Raw genomic sequence first — 20615 nt, 5'->3', positions numbered from 1 at the left:
ATTTTTGTGTCTTGTAAACAAACAGTTATATGTATTCAGTTTTTTTCTCATCACAATACATCGTGCTGTTTTTGTTTGTTTTAGGTTGGTAGATAATGTATGTTTCCTGGCACATCGTGTTGTTCATTAGACCATCGGTGTGGAGGAATGAGGACGTGTTTACTTTCAATTTCAAGTATATTGATTGTGATGTTGTTGGAGATATTGGCTGAACATGCAGCTTAAGCCTTACTAATAAGGTGTTTTTCCATAAAGCCATTGTGAAATCCATGAGTTTAACTCAGAATTAGACTCTGAAATAGGTCCAGGAGCTATTTCAAGATGTTATTCAACTCCTTGCCTATATGGCAAAAAGAAACTTCCAGGTAAATATGAAGCTTTTACTTTGTCACTTGGTAAAGTGAAGTATTTTCTTATTGCAGGGCATCAAATAAGCCAGTGGTCCTGCAGACAAATGGACACGATGCCTTACCTTACAGGTTAGGCCAGTAATAAATACCCTGGCCTGCACTTGCAATATCAATCTAGCTACGAGCACATTCACATGAAAGGTGTGGCGTTGGCAATATATATGACCAGTCAAAGACAACAGGCAACAGAGCAGCTGATCTTAAAAAGGAAGATAAAAGATGATATTTGAAAAATATTAAGAGGTTAACGACACGAAACGGCAACACAGAGCGTAGATAAATCAGTGCTGAGTGTGTGAGAGCTCACAGTATTTAAAGCACTGTATGAATGTGTGTGGTCAAAAAGACTGTAAAAGAGCTACCATATTAATAAAGTCTAACCTATTTGAAGCCAGGAAAGAAAGCTGATTGTGTAGGTTAACAAAGCTCATAACATGACTAGTGAAGGAATTTGATGATGATGTGGTTTCATTTAATGAGAATTAGAGAATTTTACGATTGCTATTCCATGAAGTTAATGTTTATATGTCCGTTTTATTCCTTCAGCTTCAGCCACAGAGGTGTTTTACACAGTGAGAATAAAGAAATGGAAAAACCGAATTCAAATGTAGACTTAGCTCCTTTGTTTTAAGGTGCACAGGTACAAATAGGTGCTATATTTTAGGATCATATATGAATGCTTATAGAAAAATAACATTTTTGGAACTCGAAAGAATCAAGGAATAAAGTTGCATCTAAGAATCAGTATTTATTAATGATGCTTATCAGGGAAACAGTACATGTGCACAGAGCTACGAGGCAACTTCCAGGAAAGCTGACGTCATTTTCAGTAGAATTGATTGGTCAGTAGATGATGATTTCATACCTCAAACATAACCTACTTTAAATCAGCTTAGGTCTGCAGCGTAAGTTAGCATAGCAACATACCCTTTAGCCACACCAGAAGCTTGGTTTTTAATTTAACTGCAAACTGCGATCAAGTGAGTTGACAAACCTGAAAATCTCGAACAACAATTACGGCTTCTCTCTTGCTCTCACCTTAATGTTTTCTTTAACACCTTTTATGCAATATTACTATCATTTTTATTATCTCACTTCACCCGTCTCATCTTTTGTGGCGTGTGTGTACCATAAGCACAGGAATGTGTGACATATCTACATCAGATCAGGCATGGAAAAAGCCAAAGTCCACATTAGGAGATTTGGAGTGCTGATGGAGTAAATCACATGTTTGTTAGCCAGCATAATGTGGTTTATTTCACCCATCGTCAGTAACTTTTTTTTTCTCCACTAAATAATTAACTGTTGTTAATTAATTTTGGTTAAATATGCATCTTCACAATATTAACTTTATAAAAAAAAAACACTATGTAAATTTTTAAATGTGACGCCAAGGGGTCCTTTACAAGCATGCATATGTAATGAGTTGGAAGCGAAAGTCCCATCTCACTGCTGCCGTAACCTTGTGCATGATGGCACTCATGCAAAGCACAACTTCTTGCTATCTGTGAGATGGAAGATATGGCCAACATGGGAATGAGAACAGGCACTGTGTTTTTCATTTCTTATTTAGAGTTTGCTTCCTGTGGTTTCATGGTATTGGTATACTGTGAGGCCAAAAAAAAAGGCTGGTTTTGTTTTTTTAAATGTGACATTTCTCTTTACAAAAGGTGGTAAATACTGTTAGAAACGTTGCCTGTATTTGAGCTGTATTAAGCAACAGATCATCATTTACCCTTTAAAAATTTAAAAGCTATATATATTGTAGATTTTTCAATAGCATTGACAAAGTTAACAATATTTTTACTGCTGGTGAACAAGCTTTACTCTGCATAGTAATGTTAGAACCCTTGTCTAATTTCCAAAGAAAATATTGAATTTCTAGCACTGGAAAAGCAATTTTATCTAACAACATGGCCACCTGCTTTGGCGTGATCGCCTGGTAGCAGGCACAGCAAACTCAAGCTGCTTTGAGCAATGTTCATCAACAAGATTGGTCCACAAGAGGCCACAGTCAAAAATGGTACTTAAAACCTGAGTGCATACCATAAAATGAGCCTGTCTACATGTAGAGGCAGCTTCTTGTTAAGTTTGATTTATAGAAGTAGCATGAAATTGATGTATAACCAACACCATGATCCGTGATGTAGACTGGCTTTTAACTTCCAAGGAAAGTAACTACACAACTGTGATAGATCCACCACTAATATGCCCAAAAAATACAGTTTATTGATTAGCAACAGGATAATCCTTAAATTAAATAAAATGAAATAGGCCATTGTATCAAGTTGGTCACAATATTGGCAATATCCTTCTAGTATATTGCCAATATGTAGTACTGTGTGAAACGTTTTTAAAGTGGTGAGCAATAGTTCTCCAGGCTCTCTGAAGATCTTTCAAAGTTTCTTTGGGCATTGGCTGCTTTTTCACTTTTCCTTGTTTGGTGGTTAAGACATTAAATACGGACTTATAGCAGAATTGAATGAAGAATAAAAAAGGCACTTAACCTAAGGCACCAGTGGTTGTGTCCACACATACCAATCAATTTTGTTAGGAACATATTTTGGGTTGTATCTAAGGGCACTTTGTTAGCCTGTTGCTAAAACACAGTATTTTTCCACATTTCTTTAGTTTTATAAAGTATAAAATAGTATTTTTTATACCCGTTAGTAAACAAGATGATTTCCAAAGCGATACTTGCCAAAAACATGTCACATTTCAGCATGCCATGTCATGTGTCCTTATAAAAATTAATGTAAACTGGAGAAATAGAGAACAAAAGAAGTGTCAGGACCAAAAACCATCGACAGCAGATAAACATCTTTTTAAAATTGATGGAATTACAAGCATAGGAAAGTACCAGATTTTGATCCATTAAATACCATCTGGAGAGCATTTAATTGACAATGGCTTCATTTTTCAGCATGACAATAATCCTAAACACTGCCAATACAGTAAAAGCGTCCCTGGACAGAAAAACACAAAATGGAAAACCATCAGGCTGTCACATGTTGGCTGTGAAGCAGACAGGTGGGACACAAACCTGGACTCAGCAAACAGAAGGTGAATTTAAATCGCAGCTTTATTGCTGATAACAGATTGAATTAATTAATGATCAAACATGGCAAATAGAAACTGGGTGGTTGGGAGATTAAGACTAGGAAAGGAACATATGGATGGACAAGTACACAACAAATGACGAGGACAAAACAAGGAATAGAAAGAGATGCAGACAATATATACACACACAGGAGGCGATAGGAAAGTAGAGACGCCCACACACCCCACACAGCAGGGGCAAATCAGGAGTAATGAGGCATGGGAAACAAAACTGAACATAATGCACAAGAAACCATAAACAAGCCACCATAATAAATCAGGAAGCATTAACACTGGGACAGAGACAAAAACACACAAACTTGACATAGACAAAAGGTAGACAAACATAAAGACAAGACTGACATGGGAGACGTAACACAAACGCAGACTAGACACAGAAAAATCTCGAATAACTAAAAACTATAACTATCAACACTGAATATGAAAAAACACACAACCTGAACAAATGTAATTTTAGATCAACTCAAAACCGGTTCAAGTCAAACAGAGAATATAATATAACAGAAACTGGAAATCCAAAAGTGAAAACGTTGGGTCCAAAACCCAGGATCATGACACAGGCATGGATTGGTCTCCCTAGAGTTCCGATCTCAACATTGCTGAAGCACTGTGGACTCAGCTCGACAGAGAACAGAACGAAAGACAGCCAAGATTCAAAGAAGAGCTTGGATTGTACTTCAAGGGGCCTGGAGAATTATTGCTAAAGACTAAAAAAAGTTTTGCTAACACTGTTCAGGCTGAGTTGAAAAATAAAAGTGGGAATACAAAATCTTGACTTTCATGCTGTACAACATCTTTTCTTGCCTTATATATCATACTTGTGTGTCAATAAATTGTGTAACCTATTTCCTATTTTCCTAGCAAAATATAAAGGTGGCTTCAGACTTTTACTCACTACTGTATGTCATTTCCGTATTTTCATAGCTGTGACGATCCCTGTACAAACTCAATTTGTTGGAGTCTTTTCTCTTTCTCGCACTGCATTTCAGAAAAAGTGACTTGTGGTTCAAGATCTATTAACTCCAAGTCCAACATGATCACCTCAGTTTCGGTTGTGATTTCAGAGCAATGCAGACGCACTGATGCACAAATATAAATGGGAATAAAACATCACCAAAATAAGCCAAAAAAGGAAGTTGTTTGGTTAATAACTGTCATTACTTCCCCTATTTTTCTCTCTGTAATTTACAGATATTATCACATTGTGATCTAATTACATAAGTCTTTTATTTATCTGTTGTGCTTCTTTTGTAGTGCTTTCACTCTCTCCACTTCATTTGGTGGGTTTGTGCCCATCTAGAAAGTTTATCAGACACTCAAAAGAAGTCTTTTTTTATTCATAACTCTCCTTAATTATTTCCCACCTTTTTTATAAAAAGCATTTAGCGTGACATGAAAATAAAATACATGCTCTCTCCTTCTGCGTGCTTTGGAATTCATTCATACGGTCTGCAAAGGCATTATACATTAAATGCTGATACCTGATACACATACACACGATGCACACAACACACACTGTATCTCTCCAACCATTCACTGCCTCTGCATCTCCCATTTACAGCAAGAGATCTTCCAGATAACCCACTATCTCACAAATTAGAATAGTCACTCAGCCAGCTCCTCTTCAGCACATTCCTTAACCGCAGCAGATTTGTGACAGTCTCCACCACCAGGATTCAATTTAACTCTCCACTTGACATGCTGAGTATGAGATGGTGCTTTAGAACAATCTTTCTTGCGGAGGTGACAAGGATTTTCCACCGAGGCAAGTTTCACTGCTGACTATGGTGCATGATTTGGAAATGCCCTTATGTGCAGAGCTTGACCTTGCGTGCTTGTTTTACAATGCAGTCAAATGGGTGGCATTTTCAAACTGAGTGTAGCTACTGATGAGTTACATAGTTGCACAGCTTTACTCCCTCATTAAGTCTAAATGTCAGGCACTGCCACAGATGGAGTCATTTAACCTAGCTTGTGACAGTAAACACAGCTACTGCTATCAACCAAGAAGCGGTGCAGGTACAACAATTTGGGAGCAGATGTCAGCCTCCCTTTCAGTACAGCGCTCTTAAAATCACATATCATAAACCTTGAACCTTCTCAGCATAGTCGAATACACTGAAAGTTCTTGACCTCAGCGTGCTGTGAAGCAGTCTTTGCTCTGCGGTGCAAAAAAATGTGACTCAATGGCTTTTATGGGAAATAAAGGTATGAATCACACAAGAGAGATGGAATTAAAAATGCTGGGAAGGGTGCATTGAATATGAACAAATGCTGGGAACTCGCCAGACAGCAGAATTAATGAACCTTTAGGAATGAGTGGTAAAATAACTGACAGGCTAAACTTCAAATATACATTATATTGTGCACCTTATTGCTTTGAGGGCAAAGAAATGCTTTGTTTCCAGTTGAGGTTTTAGCCATTACCACTTGATACAATACACTTTTATGGTAGTTTTTATTATTTCATTTAAAACCTCAAAATTTACCCGACACAAACATGTTGTTTATTACCTTGTTTTTTCCTAGCAATGCATCCCAAAAGCCGGAGATATAAGTGATATAAAACAGACAATTAACAAATCCACACATTTGAGAAGCTGGAAGCAGCTTTTGATGCTCTTAAATTAATCTGTTATCAGAACTCTTGTTGTGTTGTTGTATTGTTCATTCCTAATCAGTTAATTGTTTTGGCACTATTTTCATCAGTGCTTTTATGTTCTAGCTCCACACCTTGTCAAACAAACACTGTCAATTCCAATGGTTAAATAATTTCCTTGTTTATTGTGTATGGTTAAAAGACCGGTTAATTAAGTGATTATTTTAACAATGCATTAAGCAGTTTGGTAAGTTTCCAAGCAAAGATGCCAGACATCCCCTAGTCTCAGTATGTAAGATATGAGCTTTATGCATATTAATATAGAGGAGCAAATTAAATCTGCAGGCAAGTTCAGGCTAAATTTACACTGTGTTATTTGCGCGTAACATGTCTGACTCTCCTCGTGTCATAACACATTCTCTCAGTTTGGCAGTCTGTTTAAGCTGCAAACATCCAGTCTTCTCCTCATATTATGTCTCAGTCACGCTAGAGTAAAAATAGGACAGCAATCTCTTTGCAACTATGAAAAATGAAAAAAACAAAACAAAAAACGGGTGGTTACATTGAATTTTTTGCACATTCAACCACCAACTACAAGTCATTGCAGTGACCGGCTGGTCACATAGATGGCAAAATAGTCTGAAGGTTGCAAATATTCGCCTAATTTAAAAGCACGGACAGACTACTAACACACTACAGCCAGTCTGTACCGATCTGCAGTCCATGTATTCGCAACGAGAGACTCGACTCAGCTGGTTGTTTTTTGCCTATATAACAGCGAGGATGCCAAGCACCTATGTCACTTTGCAGTTAAATTGCCATCCAGCAGCAACTATATGACTCATTGTGAAGGAATTTCTGAATTTCCATCTCAAATCTGAGCTTCTAGTTAGACTGTTTCATACATACTTCTGTGTATGTATGTTACAAGAAATTTGCAACAAGCTTTGATAGATTTCATGATCTATCAGTTAACTGCTGAATTATCACAAGCGGACTGGATGAAATTGGCAACTTGACCCCATTCGATCACCATTTTATCGCCATCTCTTGCAACAAAGTCTGTTTGAAGACAGAAGCTGACTGTGAGTGATCACAGACCTGTTCCCCATTCTTGAAGCAACCATTTCAAAAGCAATGAGATCACAGAGCATACTGCGCACAGTCACAGTAATTATGGTCATGACATGTCAGTGCTACTTTTTCTTTCTGCTGCCATCTGCTGATTCTCTTCCACCAACCCAGCATCCACCTGTAGGCTCCAACGTAAAATGTTTTGACGTTCCCATTTTTTATTCTCCCTGGTTTGGCTGTACAGACAAAAATGAACTAATTTAACAATAATAATAATAATAAATAACACATGATAGCATTTTTCTGTATTTATTATATAAATCTGTTCGTTTAAGTCAGATTTTTCATGTTTGATCTTTTTAAAAAAACTATCTTCATTATCTTTCTATCTTCATTCATTTATAAGCTGCCATCGATATACCATCATTCCAACATGATTTAAAAAGATGATGACATGAATGACAGAGGTGACAGTAGAAACTGAGCTGCCTTATCACAGCACAGCTTCCTCTCAAGTGAGGAGGCTTCAGTGACACCTGCTGGTGTACTGACACAAGAGATCCCACGAGAGCGCTCCAGAGCTTTCTCAATTTGACCAGCAGAAAAGTGCCACATTATTTCTTTTGTGAGTTTAATCACCAGCTGTATTTACATACCCCAGGAGTAAGCACTGGCGAGGTGACATTGAGCAGAAGCATAAACACCTGAGAACCGAAGAATAAACAACGAATGTCACAGCTTATAATCCCGACACAGAGCTAAATACAATATTTAAATAAAATGACAAAAATCAAATGCCCATAATGTAGACATGTTGGATTTACTGAGAGGACAATGAATGAACTGACACTCATGAGAAATAAGACATGAGAAATTATGAGACATCGCCATCTAGTGTTTAAATTAAAATGATAATTTAAAGGTAAAATATTTATTTTCTTACCAGTTACTTGCTGCATTTTAAAGTAGTTTGTTCATTAAACTCCCCATAATTCCCTAACCTAATATACAAGATAAAAATCAGAAGATTTACTTTTATGAGCATGATGTTTGTTTTGTATCTTGCACATTTATAACCTGTGCAACATGTTAGTACCTGTGTCTTTATTTTTATTTTTCATTCAAGGTAGTATCATTTATTACCATATAATTACAAGAAATTATACAACCTGCATTAAGAATTTAAAGCAGCTTAGAAGGACTTAAATCTAGGACCTCCTGAGGACTTCCTGTTCATGTCAAATTTAGTAGTCTACCAATAATATAATTTATTAAAATTTAAAAATGTGCCCTGTAGTTCATTTATTATTTGAGATATATTTATTTTCATTTTCCCCCAGGCTTATGTAACCCTTGTATTCAAGAGCTGGAATTTCATTTTTATGCACAAAACACTCAACCAATCTCAAATGACCTTACCTTTTGAATTAATCACTAAAATTGTCTTTTGTTGTAGCAAAAACTCAAAAAATTGCAAAATATTTGCTTTCAAAGAGAAGCCTAAACTCAAAGAAGGGGGAAAAAAATCAATGTAAGCAAACTGCCAAATGAAACTGTTGAAATTTTGCATTACCGTTGAATCTGTTTTACTAATAACCTGCTTTGTTTCCCTATTGTAAACTGCACTTTGAAAATTCTCAAACTAGTAAATTAGACAGCTCATTTAACTGTAGACCCCCAAGGATCATGCTGCATTTAATGCATTTATACCATGCAATGTGCCATGAAATTTTTTGACGAGCACAAAATGTACCTTGCTGCCCCAGGTGCAATGTGCTGCACAAAATAAATAAGGTGAAATGAAGTGATACAGCGTAAGAGGTGTATCAATAGCAGAGTAATTAATGATGCTTAGAGAAAAGCCCCTTTGTGACAGCGGGGAGTCCGGTGTGTGTGCAGTAAAAAGAACCATTTCATTAAATAAACTCTTTGGCTTTGTGTCTGACTTTATAATGTAAACTATTAAAAATAAACTTTACATATATTTTAAAAAGCCCAGCAGACCAACATCAGTTCTGTAAATCTTGTACATCGCAGCAATGCCCAACACGTTCAGTGTAAAGAGAATGCAACATCTCTAATGCTTGTCAAATTTATGACCTCGTTGAATGTATGCAGTATATAATGACATCGGCTAAACCTCACACAAATTGCTGTTAGTCAATAAAAATAATTATTCCATCTGCAGTAATTTATTTTTGGTAGCGTGGCTCTGCTACACATGAAGAACGAGGACACCTCGCTGCCCATCCATGCACATAAATTAAAAGCCTAATAGAAATGAGCAGCAAGATGTGTCTGCATCACATAAAAGCAGCAATCAGTGACAACAGATATGACAGTAGTAGTTAGGTCTGACAGCACTATAAAGAGAAAATAGGGTTACATTTGGCTCCTAATACCTTTTGGGGTTAAGAGTCAAGCGAAAGTTTAAGTGTCCTGTATGAGATTTGGTAATTGGGTGTGTAGATTGATATCAGCTGATATATCCCGACTGGGCTGATTCTGCACTGACGTTTCTGAACAAGTGCTGGAAGTCACGGCGAACCAGCGATGGTCTTAATCTAGTTGAATCACCGTTATCATCATTTTAAAAACTGCTTAAACCTGTAAAAGTCACCATCAAGTTGTAAGAATCAATACCTGCGCTATCTGTAGATTAATGAGTGCAGTTATAGCATATTGTGCGTTAATGTTATCCTTTGTTCACCCATTTCCTATTACAACACTCTGAAAGCTGTGACAAAGCTCTTAGCATAAATGTGACTTCTTTTTTTTTTAATAGACAAGGAATATTTTCATTCTCTCTACAATAAATCAAATGACAAGAAGTTCCAGCAAAACACAATATAAGCATTTCATCCTCATACAGTCCCAAAAGAGTTAAAACATTAGTGTGTTACACGCAGGCAGAGCTGCACTCATAAACATCTGAGTGTCAATACAGCGCCTAATTAGCAGCGGTGGAAAATGAAAGCAGGCGGAGGCTCACGCTGCACACATCAGTGAATCAATCAGTATGAATCTGCTCAGTTTGCATAAATGTAAACAAACGCTTCTTCTTCTTTTTTTTTCATCTAAATCAATCAGTTCCCCACCTATGAAAAACAAATGTTATTATGCTCATTAAACCATCATTCACCCATGAAATATATAAGGGGTTCTCCCTTTAACCTTAACACTGGAGTTTTGGGCCCTTGCCCCCAACTACCATCCTTTACTATTCCAGGGCACTGAGTAGGTATTTCAGTATTAATTAATTATGTCCTTCGGCTGAATGTCCCAGCAAATAAAAATACTCAGGGGAGCAAAAGTTATGCAATCTTAATGAGCAAGCAATTAGAATCTTAAGAACTGCTGTCTCTAACAGAATCAGCATTACAGCTATCATCAATATCAGCTCCAGATCCATATCTGTACTCTTTATGTGTGCCCAGGATCACCATTCTCAACATCTTTATTAGTTTTTTTTAAATGCTGATGTCCGTTTTTTCATTTTCTTCTGTTTTAAGTTGGGACAGGTGCTTTTTCTTCTTACAAATTTCAAATGTGTTGCTGTTGTACTCTGATTACCCCATTTTTAAATATAAATACACATATCACAAATATTTCCGTGACACCTAAGCTCAATCTTCAGCAAACCTTCCTATGAAGTTGACGTCATTAAAAGCAGGCTAGACACTCCACACAGTTAAACAAGTCATAATAACACTTTTGTTAGAGATGAAAATGTATTCTCTGCCAACATTTGATGCTGGAGGAGTTTTATCAGTTTTCACTTCACTCCATTTACAATTATTAAAACTTTTGACTTGTAATTTCCTGCAACTCAACCCTTTGTTATACAATAAATTCTTCTTGTTTTAAATACAGTACAGTGTTAGATCCTTAGAGGCCTCAGTCAGCTTAAACATTTCCTACTATGTTTACATTTGGTAAGTGCTCACTTACCAGCAGGTTACTCAGTAGCTTAGTTGCTATTTTAAGTAAAGCCAAACAAGGGAAGTCTCTCACTTTTGCAATTGTTTAGCGATGCCGGTAACATACAGAAGTGTCATCATCTATAGGCACTGCAAGTGTCTATTAGTTGTAATGTAACTCTGTAACTCTATAGGGCAGGGTTTCAAATTATCCCGTGCCTCTTTACCAGTGCCTTTAGGAACACTATTGAAATTAATAACATTAAAAACAACTTTTATTTCCAAGTTTCCCATGTGATATAAACCCAGGTGGGATCATTTTCTAAATCCAAGGAATGGAAGTCATAATATATTTTCTAATATATTATATCTGATGCTATTACTCCAAGTGTTCTGCATTGGAACAATTCCCAACTCTCTGCACGTGAATTGCACTGTGTAGATGTTTACACTCACAATATCTTGTTTCATTAATCATGTCACTTGGGGGAAAGAGGGTGTTACCATCCCCAATGCCCTCATCAAAAACAAAGCTCTCCAGACAGAAGTGAAGCAGGTGTTTTCTATTACATGTCATGAATATGAGCTCTTTGACTGTTCACCACCAGGACACCCATTAAATATCCAATATGTCATCATTAAAATGTTGTAAATGTCACCCATTCATAAAAATGTTTTGTTGCACCGAATACATTTTGGAAAGTGTCACGGCAGTGCTTCTCTTCCAAAGTGTTACAAATTCATATGATAATGATATTCTAATGATACTCTAATGAGCTTTTAATTAGTCTGCTCCATTTTGTTTCTGTTTTGTAGTATCAGATGGATTTCATGGCCTGAAGAATGATGCGTGCCAAGCCTGCATAAAGATTTTTTTTTTTTTAATCCAATAACTTTTAATTTCATGTGTTGTAAACATAAGGCAGCACTTGTGCTTTATTTCCCACTGCTGCCTTCAAACTCAGGTTTTACCTTTAGGTGATCAGAGCTCATGTGTTTTACTATAGGAACTCTGTATCTCAATCTGAAAAGGTCAGCACACACCGAAAGAAAGAAGAAAAAAAGGTCAGGAGGGATCGACCTGCCTCTGGCCTGTAGAACGGTGCTGAATATGGCATCAACAGCCCTCTGTTGCTGGAGGTAGGGTGAGTGTGTGCATATTTTTGATATACTCATAGTATGTTATGGGGCATTCAAATGTTATCATTGTGGTGACCATTCTCCTCTTTTTCAATAACAACAAATAAATATATAAATAAAAGCCTTCATTGAAATGAATGCATCAGTATAGGTATGAAGATTTTGTTAAGGGTGATAGTAAACTTCAGTTGGGGTGGATAATGATTAGGATTAGTCATGTAGTTATGGTTAGGTTGGTCGTCATTCCGAAGCCTATGAAGTCATAAAAATATAGTGTGCATGTGTATGTGTGTGTTTGTGTGCCAGTTTTGAGCCTGGATGATGAAGCAAAAATGAAACATCTTCTTAGTCACACCTTTCTAATTAAAATACTACCTACAGTAGCAAGAAAATGCCTGCTTTATCTGCTCATTTCTCTACAATACTAAAAAGTTGCCTTTGCACCACATGATGGCGCTGTGGCATCAGCTTTATGACTCAGACCACTCAAGCAAATTTGTAGGTGGGGGTTGTATTTGTGCTTTAACCCGTTCGACTGCCACTACGTGACGGTTTACGGGCAAGACTGGGCTTGCTCCTGCCACAGGAGAGAGACCTCTCAGAGGCACGACAGATATTTTTCAAAGATGGATGGAAAAGCAGCAACAAAATAAAAAGCCTCTGGGCATTAAGAATTTGATTTCCTGGCTTATTTCTCAAGTGAAACTGAAACCAGTGGGTAGAAAAACATCTGTGTAGTAGTTCATAGAGAGTAGTACAGATGGAATACGTCTTTAAGGGGCATCCATACACTTCCTTTTTCTTTTTTTTCAGCTATTGCTTGGCACTATTTCAAGCCAAGCGGGGTTAATTTAGAGAGATACGGCAAAGGCGTACTTACATTTATGACAGACAGTATGTTTTTTTGTTGCATCAGCTCCAAGTTGATGATCCTCTGTGCATAACGTTAGCAAGCTGCAATTAAAAATGAATATACTGTGACCATGACTGTGAATTAATAAATAAATAGGTCTTGGCACGGACAGCTGAGGGTGATCATGCACAACCTTCGCAGGAGTGGTTTACAGCCGGGTGACTGATGACTTGTGCAGAAGCAGAGTCCACTCAAGAATGCTGTTACCGAATGTAAAATGAATGAGCTTTGCAACAACATCACAGAGCTGCATTACATAAAAATCCTTTGCATGACACTTTGCTACACCTTTATGTTGTACTGTTGTAGGCCCCCAAAAACAACAGATGTTCTGACAGCTCAGTGGCCATCTAACCTTAAGAAGCGTTTTATTTATGAAATTCAGGTCATAGCCACGTAGCAAATGACATACATCCAGTTTCCTAACCAGAGTCGAGGTGGGAATATTTTAGCTGTTGCGGAATAAGAGACAGGGTACAACCTATACAAGTCACCACTCCATCACGGGGCTCTAACACAGAGAAATAACCAATTTAGAATCAACTATTATCCTAACAGTCTTATCTCTGGACTGTGGGAGGAAGCTCAGGTACCCAGAGAGAGCACATGTGGGCACAGGTCAGTGGTTTCAAACTCAGGTCTCTTTTGCTATGAGGTGACAGTCCTAACCACTTTATAAAAACGTCTTTGGGTTTATTAATATCTCACAATCTTTTGTATTTAAGGTCAACACACACACACACACACGTTGTGGCTAAAACTTCGTAAATGTTTTTTTAAAGCATTACCCAGACTGTAAAATACTTTAGAGGCAAGTCCTTGCCTGTGTATTGTGGAGTTCTTCGAGTTTTCATTTTGGTAGATGGATGTAAAATATTAATAACACAATTTGGAAAATCTGCGTCAGCGAACTACCGTAAAAACATGACTCACTCTAATGTGAATTCCTGTCATCCCTTTACCTGGTGGAAAAATGTGGGGTAGTTTCCTTCTTCTGTCTACACATACTCCCAACTGCATTTACTGTGTAAAGCAAGACAGAAATGTTGGATATTAAAGCTATTTGTCTTATCGCTCAGTTTAGACATACGGTTATTATGAGGGCAGAGAATATGCCAAGAGTAATGCAAGAGGCTGTAACAGATAAGTGATGGCGAGTGAGAGCTGATGACCTAATACGGTGCACAGTGTCTCTATTCTGCACTGTACCAGTCACAAGGTCGAGTACCACGCTTACGGGGGAGTCGTGCCCTCCATTGGCCGGTGACACCGGGTCTGTCAGTCTGTGAGCTCCCATGCAATTCACCAATCCAACGCGGGTGTGCGCACTGCCGCTTTCAAGTCAACGATTCCCATCAGAGTCTGCATCACTGAGAACGACGCGCAATCAGGAAATTAGACCTACGCGCCTTCAAAATAAATGAAACAATATGGTTTGCAAATGAACTTCGCACTGGCACAGAGCAGTAAAGTGCTTCTGTATCACCGCCGGATATACTATAAAAAGAGGAAACACAATTCAAAATAAGGAAGAAACAAGACAAAATGAGGTTCTTCTGTACCCAGCAGGTTGATTCTGTTCATCTGGAAGTAGCGTTTTCAATGGGAGAAACGTTTCGTCACTCATCCAGGTGACTTCTTCTGTCTTAGATAATTTACTTACCTGGATGGTTGAGCATGCGTCAAGACATCAAGACAAGGTTCTTCTGTTTCACAATAAAACGAAATAACTCGGATTAACTAACCTGAGAAAATCAGCAACCGTAGGGGTATTTGAGATGTCTTAGTCCTTTCCAAAACAGAAATAATAAATAACTTTTCTTTTGTTTTATTTGCCAGGCCAGACAATACACTGAACACAGGTTAAAACAACACAGTTGAACACACTGTGGTGCAATGAATTTGCATCTGTTTACATGTTTGTTTTATGATGTATTTGTTGTATTTTTAAGTAAAAATACATAATAAGAATAAATAATATATTTAGTTCCAACCCTAAAGTATATATAACTCCAGCTCCACTTTAAGCTACTGCACCTGAAGCGCGCATTCTTTACTTTGAAATTATCTCACCGGATGTGGAGTCTCATCCCCCTCCCCATTCTCCGATCTCTGTTGACACCGGCCATTCAGCAGATCCCCACAGAGCAGCCTCGACTGACGGATTCACAGACCCCAGCTCCCCTCAGTTCCTGTTTCCGCCGCAGCCGTCCTACTCAGTTTTGTGGAGCAACACGTCTCGGCTGTCTGCTGCTTCAGGACCCAGCCTCCGCAGCTCGGGTCGGGTGCCTCTGGAAGCCGGCGTATCAAGTCAAGGTAGGTAGCGGATCACGCTGCTCGCATGGCGGAAATGTTGAAGCAGCAGAGGCAGTGCTCAGCCCGTTACATCCCGGCCTGTTGACTGCGTCGCTGGTTAGATCAAACAGCGGTCACGGTAGGAAGCGATTTCAGGTCCCGTTACATCCGCGCTTTTTACTCTCCATCAGGGGGTCTCTCTTGTTGACACCTGGCTGCTTTACATACCCACAAACTGCCTTGCGACCCCCCCCGGTTTATTTTTTTTGTTGTTTTTTTTACCGCTCGTTCGCGTTGAGAAGAGCAAGTGCTCGGAACAAATTGGTTTACAGTGTGACCGCGTCAGGACCCGGGTAGTTAGTGTGAAAGCGCCTTTTAAGACCCAATAATCACCTGAATGAACGTGCAGCGGGTTAATTTTTGACATCAACAGTGCTAGAAATGTGTAGCCTATATGCTAGCCGCTTTTCTATGTATCGTTAAATAAGGATGCAATGCTTTTGACCTCCAGTCTCGCGCACACAACGTGTTAATAAAGACACATGACACCGGCGTGTGTGTTTGACAAGTGTCTGCCTCCCTTCCTTTGCTGTGTTGTATTTATGCGTGGCGGGCAGACAAAGCAACTGCCTGTGTGTAAGCCTCAGTGCACAACTGCTAGTATCTGGAATCGCTTTGTATCACCAGAGCCAGGCGTGCGTTTGTTTTCGATATCTGGAGGTATGGGTAGTGTTTGCTGAGGCCTCTGATATGGGGTTTTTGAGAAATAAAAACTGCTCAGTTAAGTTCATGCTGCATCGCGTCAGGTAGGTCAGAGGGGGTGAGCTCTGCTCCCCATCTCCACTCGCACGCGTGCACGTTCCGATAAAGCTGGCGATGCTGTGCACGGCATCGCCCACACGCACGGAGGAAGTATGTGTTTTGTGTGTGGTGTAGTTCCACTGATAAGAATCTGGACCGTCAGGGCTGGTAAGGCCTGAGGTTCAGCTCCCAGCAGGAGCACCCATTAGAAGATGTATTCCTTCATAGTGATGTGAGGACCACCAAATAGCTCGTGATAAATGTACAACTTAGGCAGCAAAAGCTCTTGGTATATGAATGGCTGTAATACTGCGATGATGTCAGAGCTCTAGCTAAAATCAAAGCATGTCAGAAAGAAGCATAGTGAAAGGCTCTTGTTTAATTGTGTTCCATAAGACAGATTATAAGTGCGGTATCTTATTTCTTTTTCATAAAAATCGATTTGTAAAGGATGGCTCTCTTTCTTTTCTTTTTTTTTTTTTGCTTGACTTTATTATTTCATATCACTTAATGTCTGGAGCAGATATTACAAGACATATCTCATCTCCATGAAGCACACAAGTGATTTTTCTTTCTTCAATGGCATATGGCCCGACTATAATTTATTAGTCTGTAATGTTGTATAGTGCCACAATCATCCCCAGAGTGTTGATCCATTTGCTGCCCATATCCCTTGTGCTCCCATTTGAATTATATTTGCTGACAAGGGAGAAATGCAACACCTATGGACAACTAATTCATCATTAATGTTATCTAATAAAGTCAGCCTTGGTAACTGGAAGCAGATTGATTGAGTTAGTAGCCCTAATCCATTCATGAATAAGTAAACAGCTGTATATATTGCTGGGACAGCAGTCTATGCCACGGCAGGGGAGCTCGGTCTTGGATTCCAGTGGCAGCCACTGTGCTGCTTCAGATAGACGCGTGGTTATATTTGAGTTGCTTTAAACTGTCAGGGGGCAATTATTTTACATAAAAGCAACTGTGACTCACGCTTTGGCAACAATTTGCTTTGATCTGGGCTTTGCCATTTGAGGAAAGAATGGGCATAGCCATGAGTGGACCCATTTATACCAGCCAAGTATTAATAATTTCATTAAAGTAGTTCATTCGCGGGTGTCTTATTTGGGTGAAGCGCTTAGATCAAGCAGTAGTGATAACGCTCACATGCAGTTACCCTGAAAATTTACTTGGCATGTTTGAACTTTTTTTTTGTAAAATGCCACCCCTGATTGTGTTCCTTCTGTTTGTTGGGTTTATTAGAATAGACACATATTACATTTGCAGCTATGTAGCTGCTGGCACGCATGATACTGCATCTATAATGCAGGAGAATGTGCTTTCCAGAGAAGTACACTTCAGCTGATCCATTCCCCCCCCCATTCCCCTTTTGTTTCCCTGCCTCTGTCTCTGCCCTTTGCGCTTCCACCTTCAGTGCCTCATGCTGCTGTCTGTCTTCATTTTTTTTGACTAATGACTTCATTAAACATATTACTGTTGCTCTGGCAAAGAGGTTGGATGCGGGGCGATGAGCAAAAATGGGCGGCGACTCATTTAATAGGTGTATTTAACGTGTGCACGTTTGTCACGTGGCGAGCACCGTTCCTCTGTTTGGCTTAGCGCAGCGAGTCCCTGCCAAGTGGTGTTTTTATTTAAAATAGGATTTGTTTTTCATTTCAATTCTTTCTGCAGCACCAGCCTGTCACCTGCACAGCAAGCGCCTCTGTTTGCATGAAAAGCCATTCTAATTTCAAGCATCACAGTGTTTTGGCTTAGTGTACAGTTTGTGTGTGTATAATGCTTGATGTTGGCTTCGGGGTGCTGTGTATACATCCCCTTTCTCCCCCTGTTGTCCCAGATATATCCTTTTTTTTTCTTTTTCCCCTCTCTAAAAACGTCAGACGGATGAGAAGGCTGAATTGTGCTGTGGAGGAAACAAACAGCACATTTTGAAGACATGCTCCCAGTTTTGGGGCTTCATGCTATAAACACAAAGAACAACTGAAGTGAAGAGGCTATGCAAGACATGGCAGTGCTTGTAGGGAGATGCAGTAACAATGTTACCAAAAGAGGCTCATCCGCAAGCATTGATTTGTTGGTATTGTTAATCTCTGTGCTGGGTATTCGAATTCCAGACAATGTACTGTAAATAGAGCAGAGGCCATTGAAAAGACGCTTTTGCTTTTGTTGTCCCTGCTTTTGGGAAGAAAAAGGCGGAAATGATTATGTATGGAAACATGGACACATACCCATTTTTGAGCCGTATTATCAGGAGCTCGGTCTGTAAAGATAGAAGAGATAAAGAATAGCTGGTCCATGAATGCGGTTCAGTGAGCAATTGCTGTATGACCAGTGCTGGCATTTGGCTGGCATTTTTCATATTAGAGGGGTTGTTTGGGGTTTGTTTTATCTCTCTTTTGCCCTCTAGGATTTGAAAACGTCCTTATGGAGATGAGAAAATAATCACTAACATATTAAGATGTTAATGAGTTTGTTGGGACTGTGTTTTGTGGGTTTGGCTAGGATCTGTAGAAGAAACGAGCTGAGCAGCATTCAGGTATTGTACGTTTTGTGCACCTGCAGAATGCAGCATTTCTAAAGGGCAAAATCGGTAGGAAAAAGACCTTTCTGCATCACTCTTCTCCTGCTGTCATCCTGCTGGAGGGCCATTATTATCTGTATTGTAAGACAGAGTGACTGTCTAGTGATTGCATGAGCCAATCACAAGGCGAGTATAGGGCAGGTTTCCATGGTGAAAAGCGGGCTGGCCCGTGAGGTTGCTGAAGCTCAGCTTGAGTAGGCTAGCCTGATCCAGGCTGATAGCATTCTCCGCCAGCAGAAGAAGAAAAGGGCCCTGGAAGGCCTGCCCTGCTGTCTGCCTGTCTAAATGTCTTGTTGTTTGTCTTCCCATCTTTACTCGCTTGAATATCTAAGGACAGGATAGAAGAAGTTTGGAATAGGAATTCAGTCAGACAGGCGCAATAGGAGCTTGAGCCGATAGCCATGTGCCATCAGATTTGATTTGTGTAGGGAGTGGAGATGGATCACATGTCTTTGCTACATCTATCTCGGGTGGGGTTGGAGGATGTTAGAACATGCAGTGGGGTTGAGGGATAGCTCTGAGTGTACCCTGTTCCTGTTACTTTTGTTGTGACCAGTCAGACATTCGGACCAGTGCTCCCCCTAGAAGAGTATGCTGCCCCCTCTCTGTTTGGCCCTGCAGGGAGGCTGCCCAGCCTGCAGTTCACCCGCATCACTGAGAATGTGTACTTGTGCGTGCACACTCCCTTGTGTAGGCTTGCTTTTGCTTTTTCTTGGGGAGTTATTGCTGCAGCAGTCTGAGGTGGGAAGTGGGTCTTACGACATTTCTTCTCGGCTCATTGGAGCCATCCATAAATAGGCATGTACCCATCCACTTGCAGCTCTTAAATTTCCTCCTTCCCCTGTTTCTTCTGCTTTTCAGTAGGAGGCACTTAAGTCCCCCTTGCTGCACACTCTCCCACGTGCCTTTGCATTAATTTATGTCTTTCTATGTAATATATGTATGTATTCTAGTTTTGCATCTTTGTGTAAGCATCACACGAAGACAAGTAGAATGCAAGCGGTGCCTTTTCTGCTTGTGGAACTGAATTCATATGGGTATGAGACACAGTGGGAATTTTTAGCTCATCACAAGTTGCTCAGGGATTCACTGTGGGACACAGACAGCCGAAACCACCCATCTACCCACAAAACCCCTGATGCTCAGTGCCCATGGCCCATCAAACAGCCTTGTTAACCCCTCTGAGTCCACAGCTCAGGCCAGGATCAGCACAGGCATGGAGGGCTGGAGGGATTCAGAGATGCTAAAAATTCTTTGCCGTCTTACAAGTTTACTGTGCTGTGTTGTTTTTATGGACCCTACACTGTCTAAGTTAAAACAAGATCTAAAATTGACAGACTCTAAGGAATGTTTCGAGCACAGGAGAATCCAGAAAGTACAAGTCGTCACTAGTGTCATCCAAGGCTGAACGGGACAGATATTTTGGAGTAAAGAAGAGGCAGATGGGTATGGATGGAAAATTAGGAGGGAAGAGAGTCTCAGTAACTGGGGCAGCTGTGTAGCTTGAAGCACAAATGCTCAGATTGCCCACCTCACCCCTGCTTTAAAAAAACAAACAGAGTCAGAGAGCCAGATGCTGGACATTAGGATCACAGTGACAATAATTCGCATTCATTCGAACACAGAATGCACAGGCCCCCCACCACACACACACACACACACACACACACACACACACACACACACACACACACACACACACTAGCAAAGAACACGACTATGAGCTCATCTGACAGAATGG

General features: G+C 39.6%; 1 protein-coding gene across 1 annotated transcript in view; it reads left to right on the top strand.

The window, feature by feature from the left end:
* Window positions 1-15278: 15278 nt before the first annotated feature.
* The window catches only part of fut8b (fucosyltransferase 8b (alpha (1,6) fucosyltransferase)), a 91236-nt gene continuing 85899 nt past the window's right edge, over window positions 15279-20615 (top strand). Inside the window, exon 1 of the mRNA XM_005921515.3 lies at window positions 15279-15492. The gene's annotated coding sequence lies outside the window, so the exon portion shown is untranslated. The remainder of the gene's footprint in view (window positions 15493-20615) is intronic.

The sequence above is a fragment of the Haplochromis burtoni genome, unplaced genomic scaffold (genome assembly GCF_018398535.1).
Source record: "Haplochromis burtoni strain Fernald_Lab_line unplaced genomic scaffold, NCSU_Asbu1 Contig_47, whole genome shotgun sequence".
In the NCBI taxonomy this organism is placed as follows: domain Eukaryota; kingdom Metazoa; phylum Chordata; class Actinopteri; order Cichliformes; family Cichlidae; genus Haplochromis; species Haplochromis burtoni.
The sequence above is the reverse complement of the archived record's forward strand: the minus strand, read 5'-3'. Positions and strand labels throughout refer to the sequence as shown.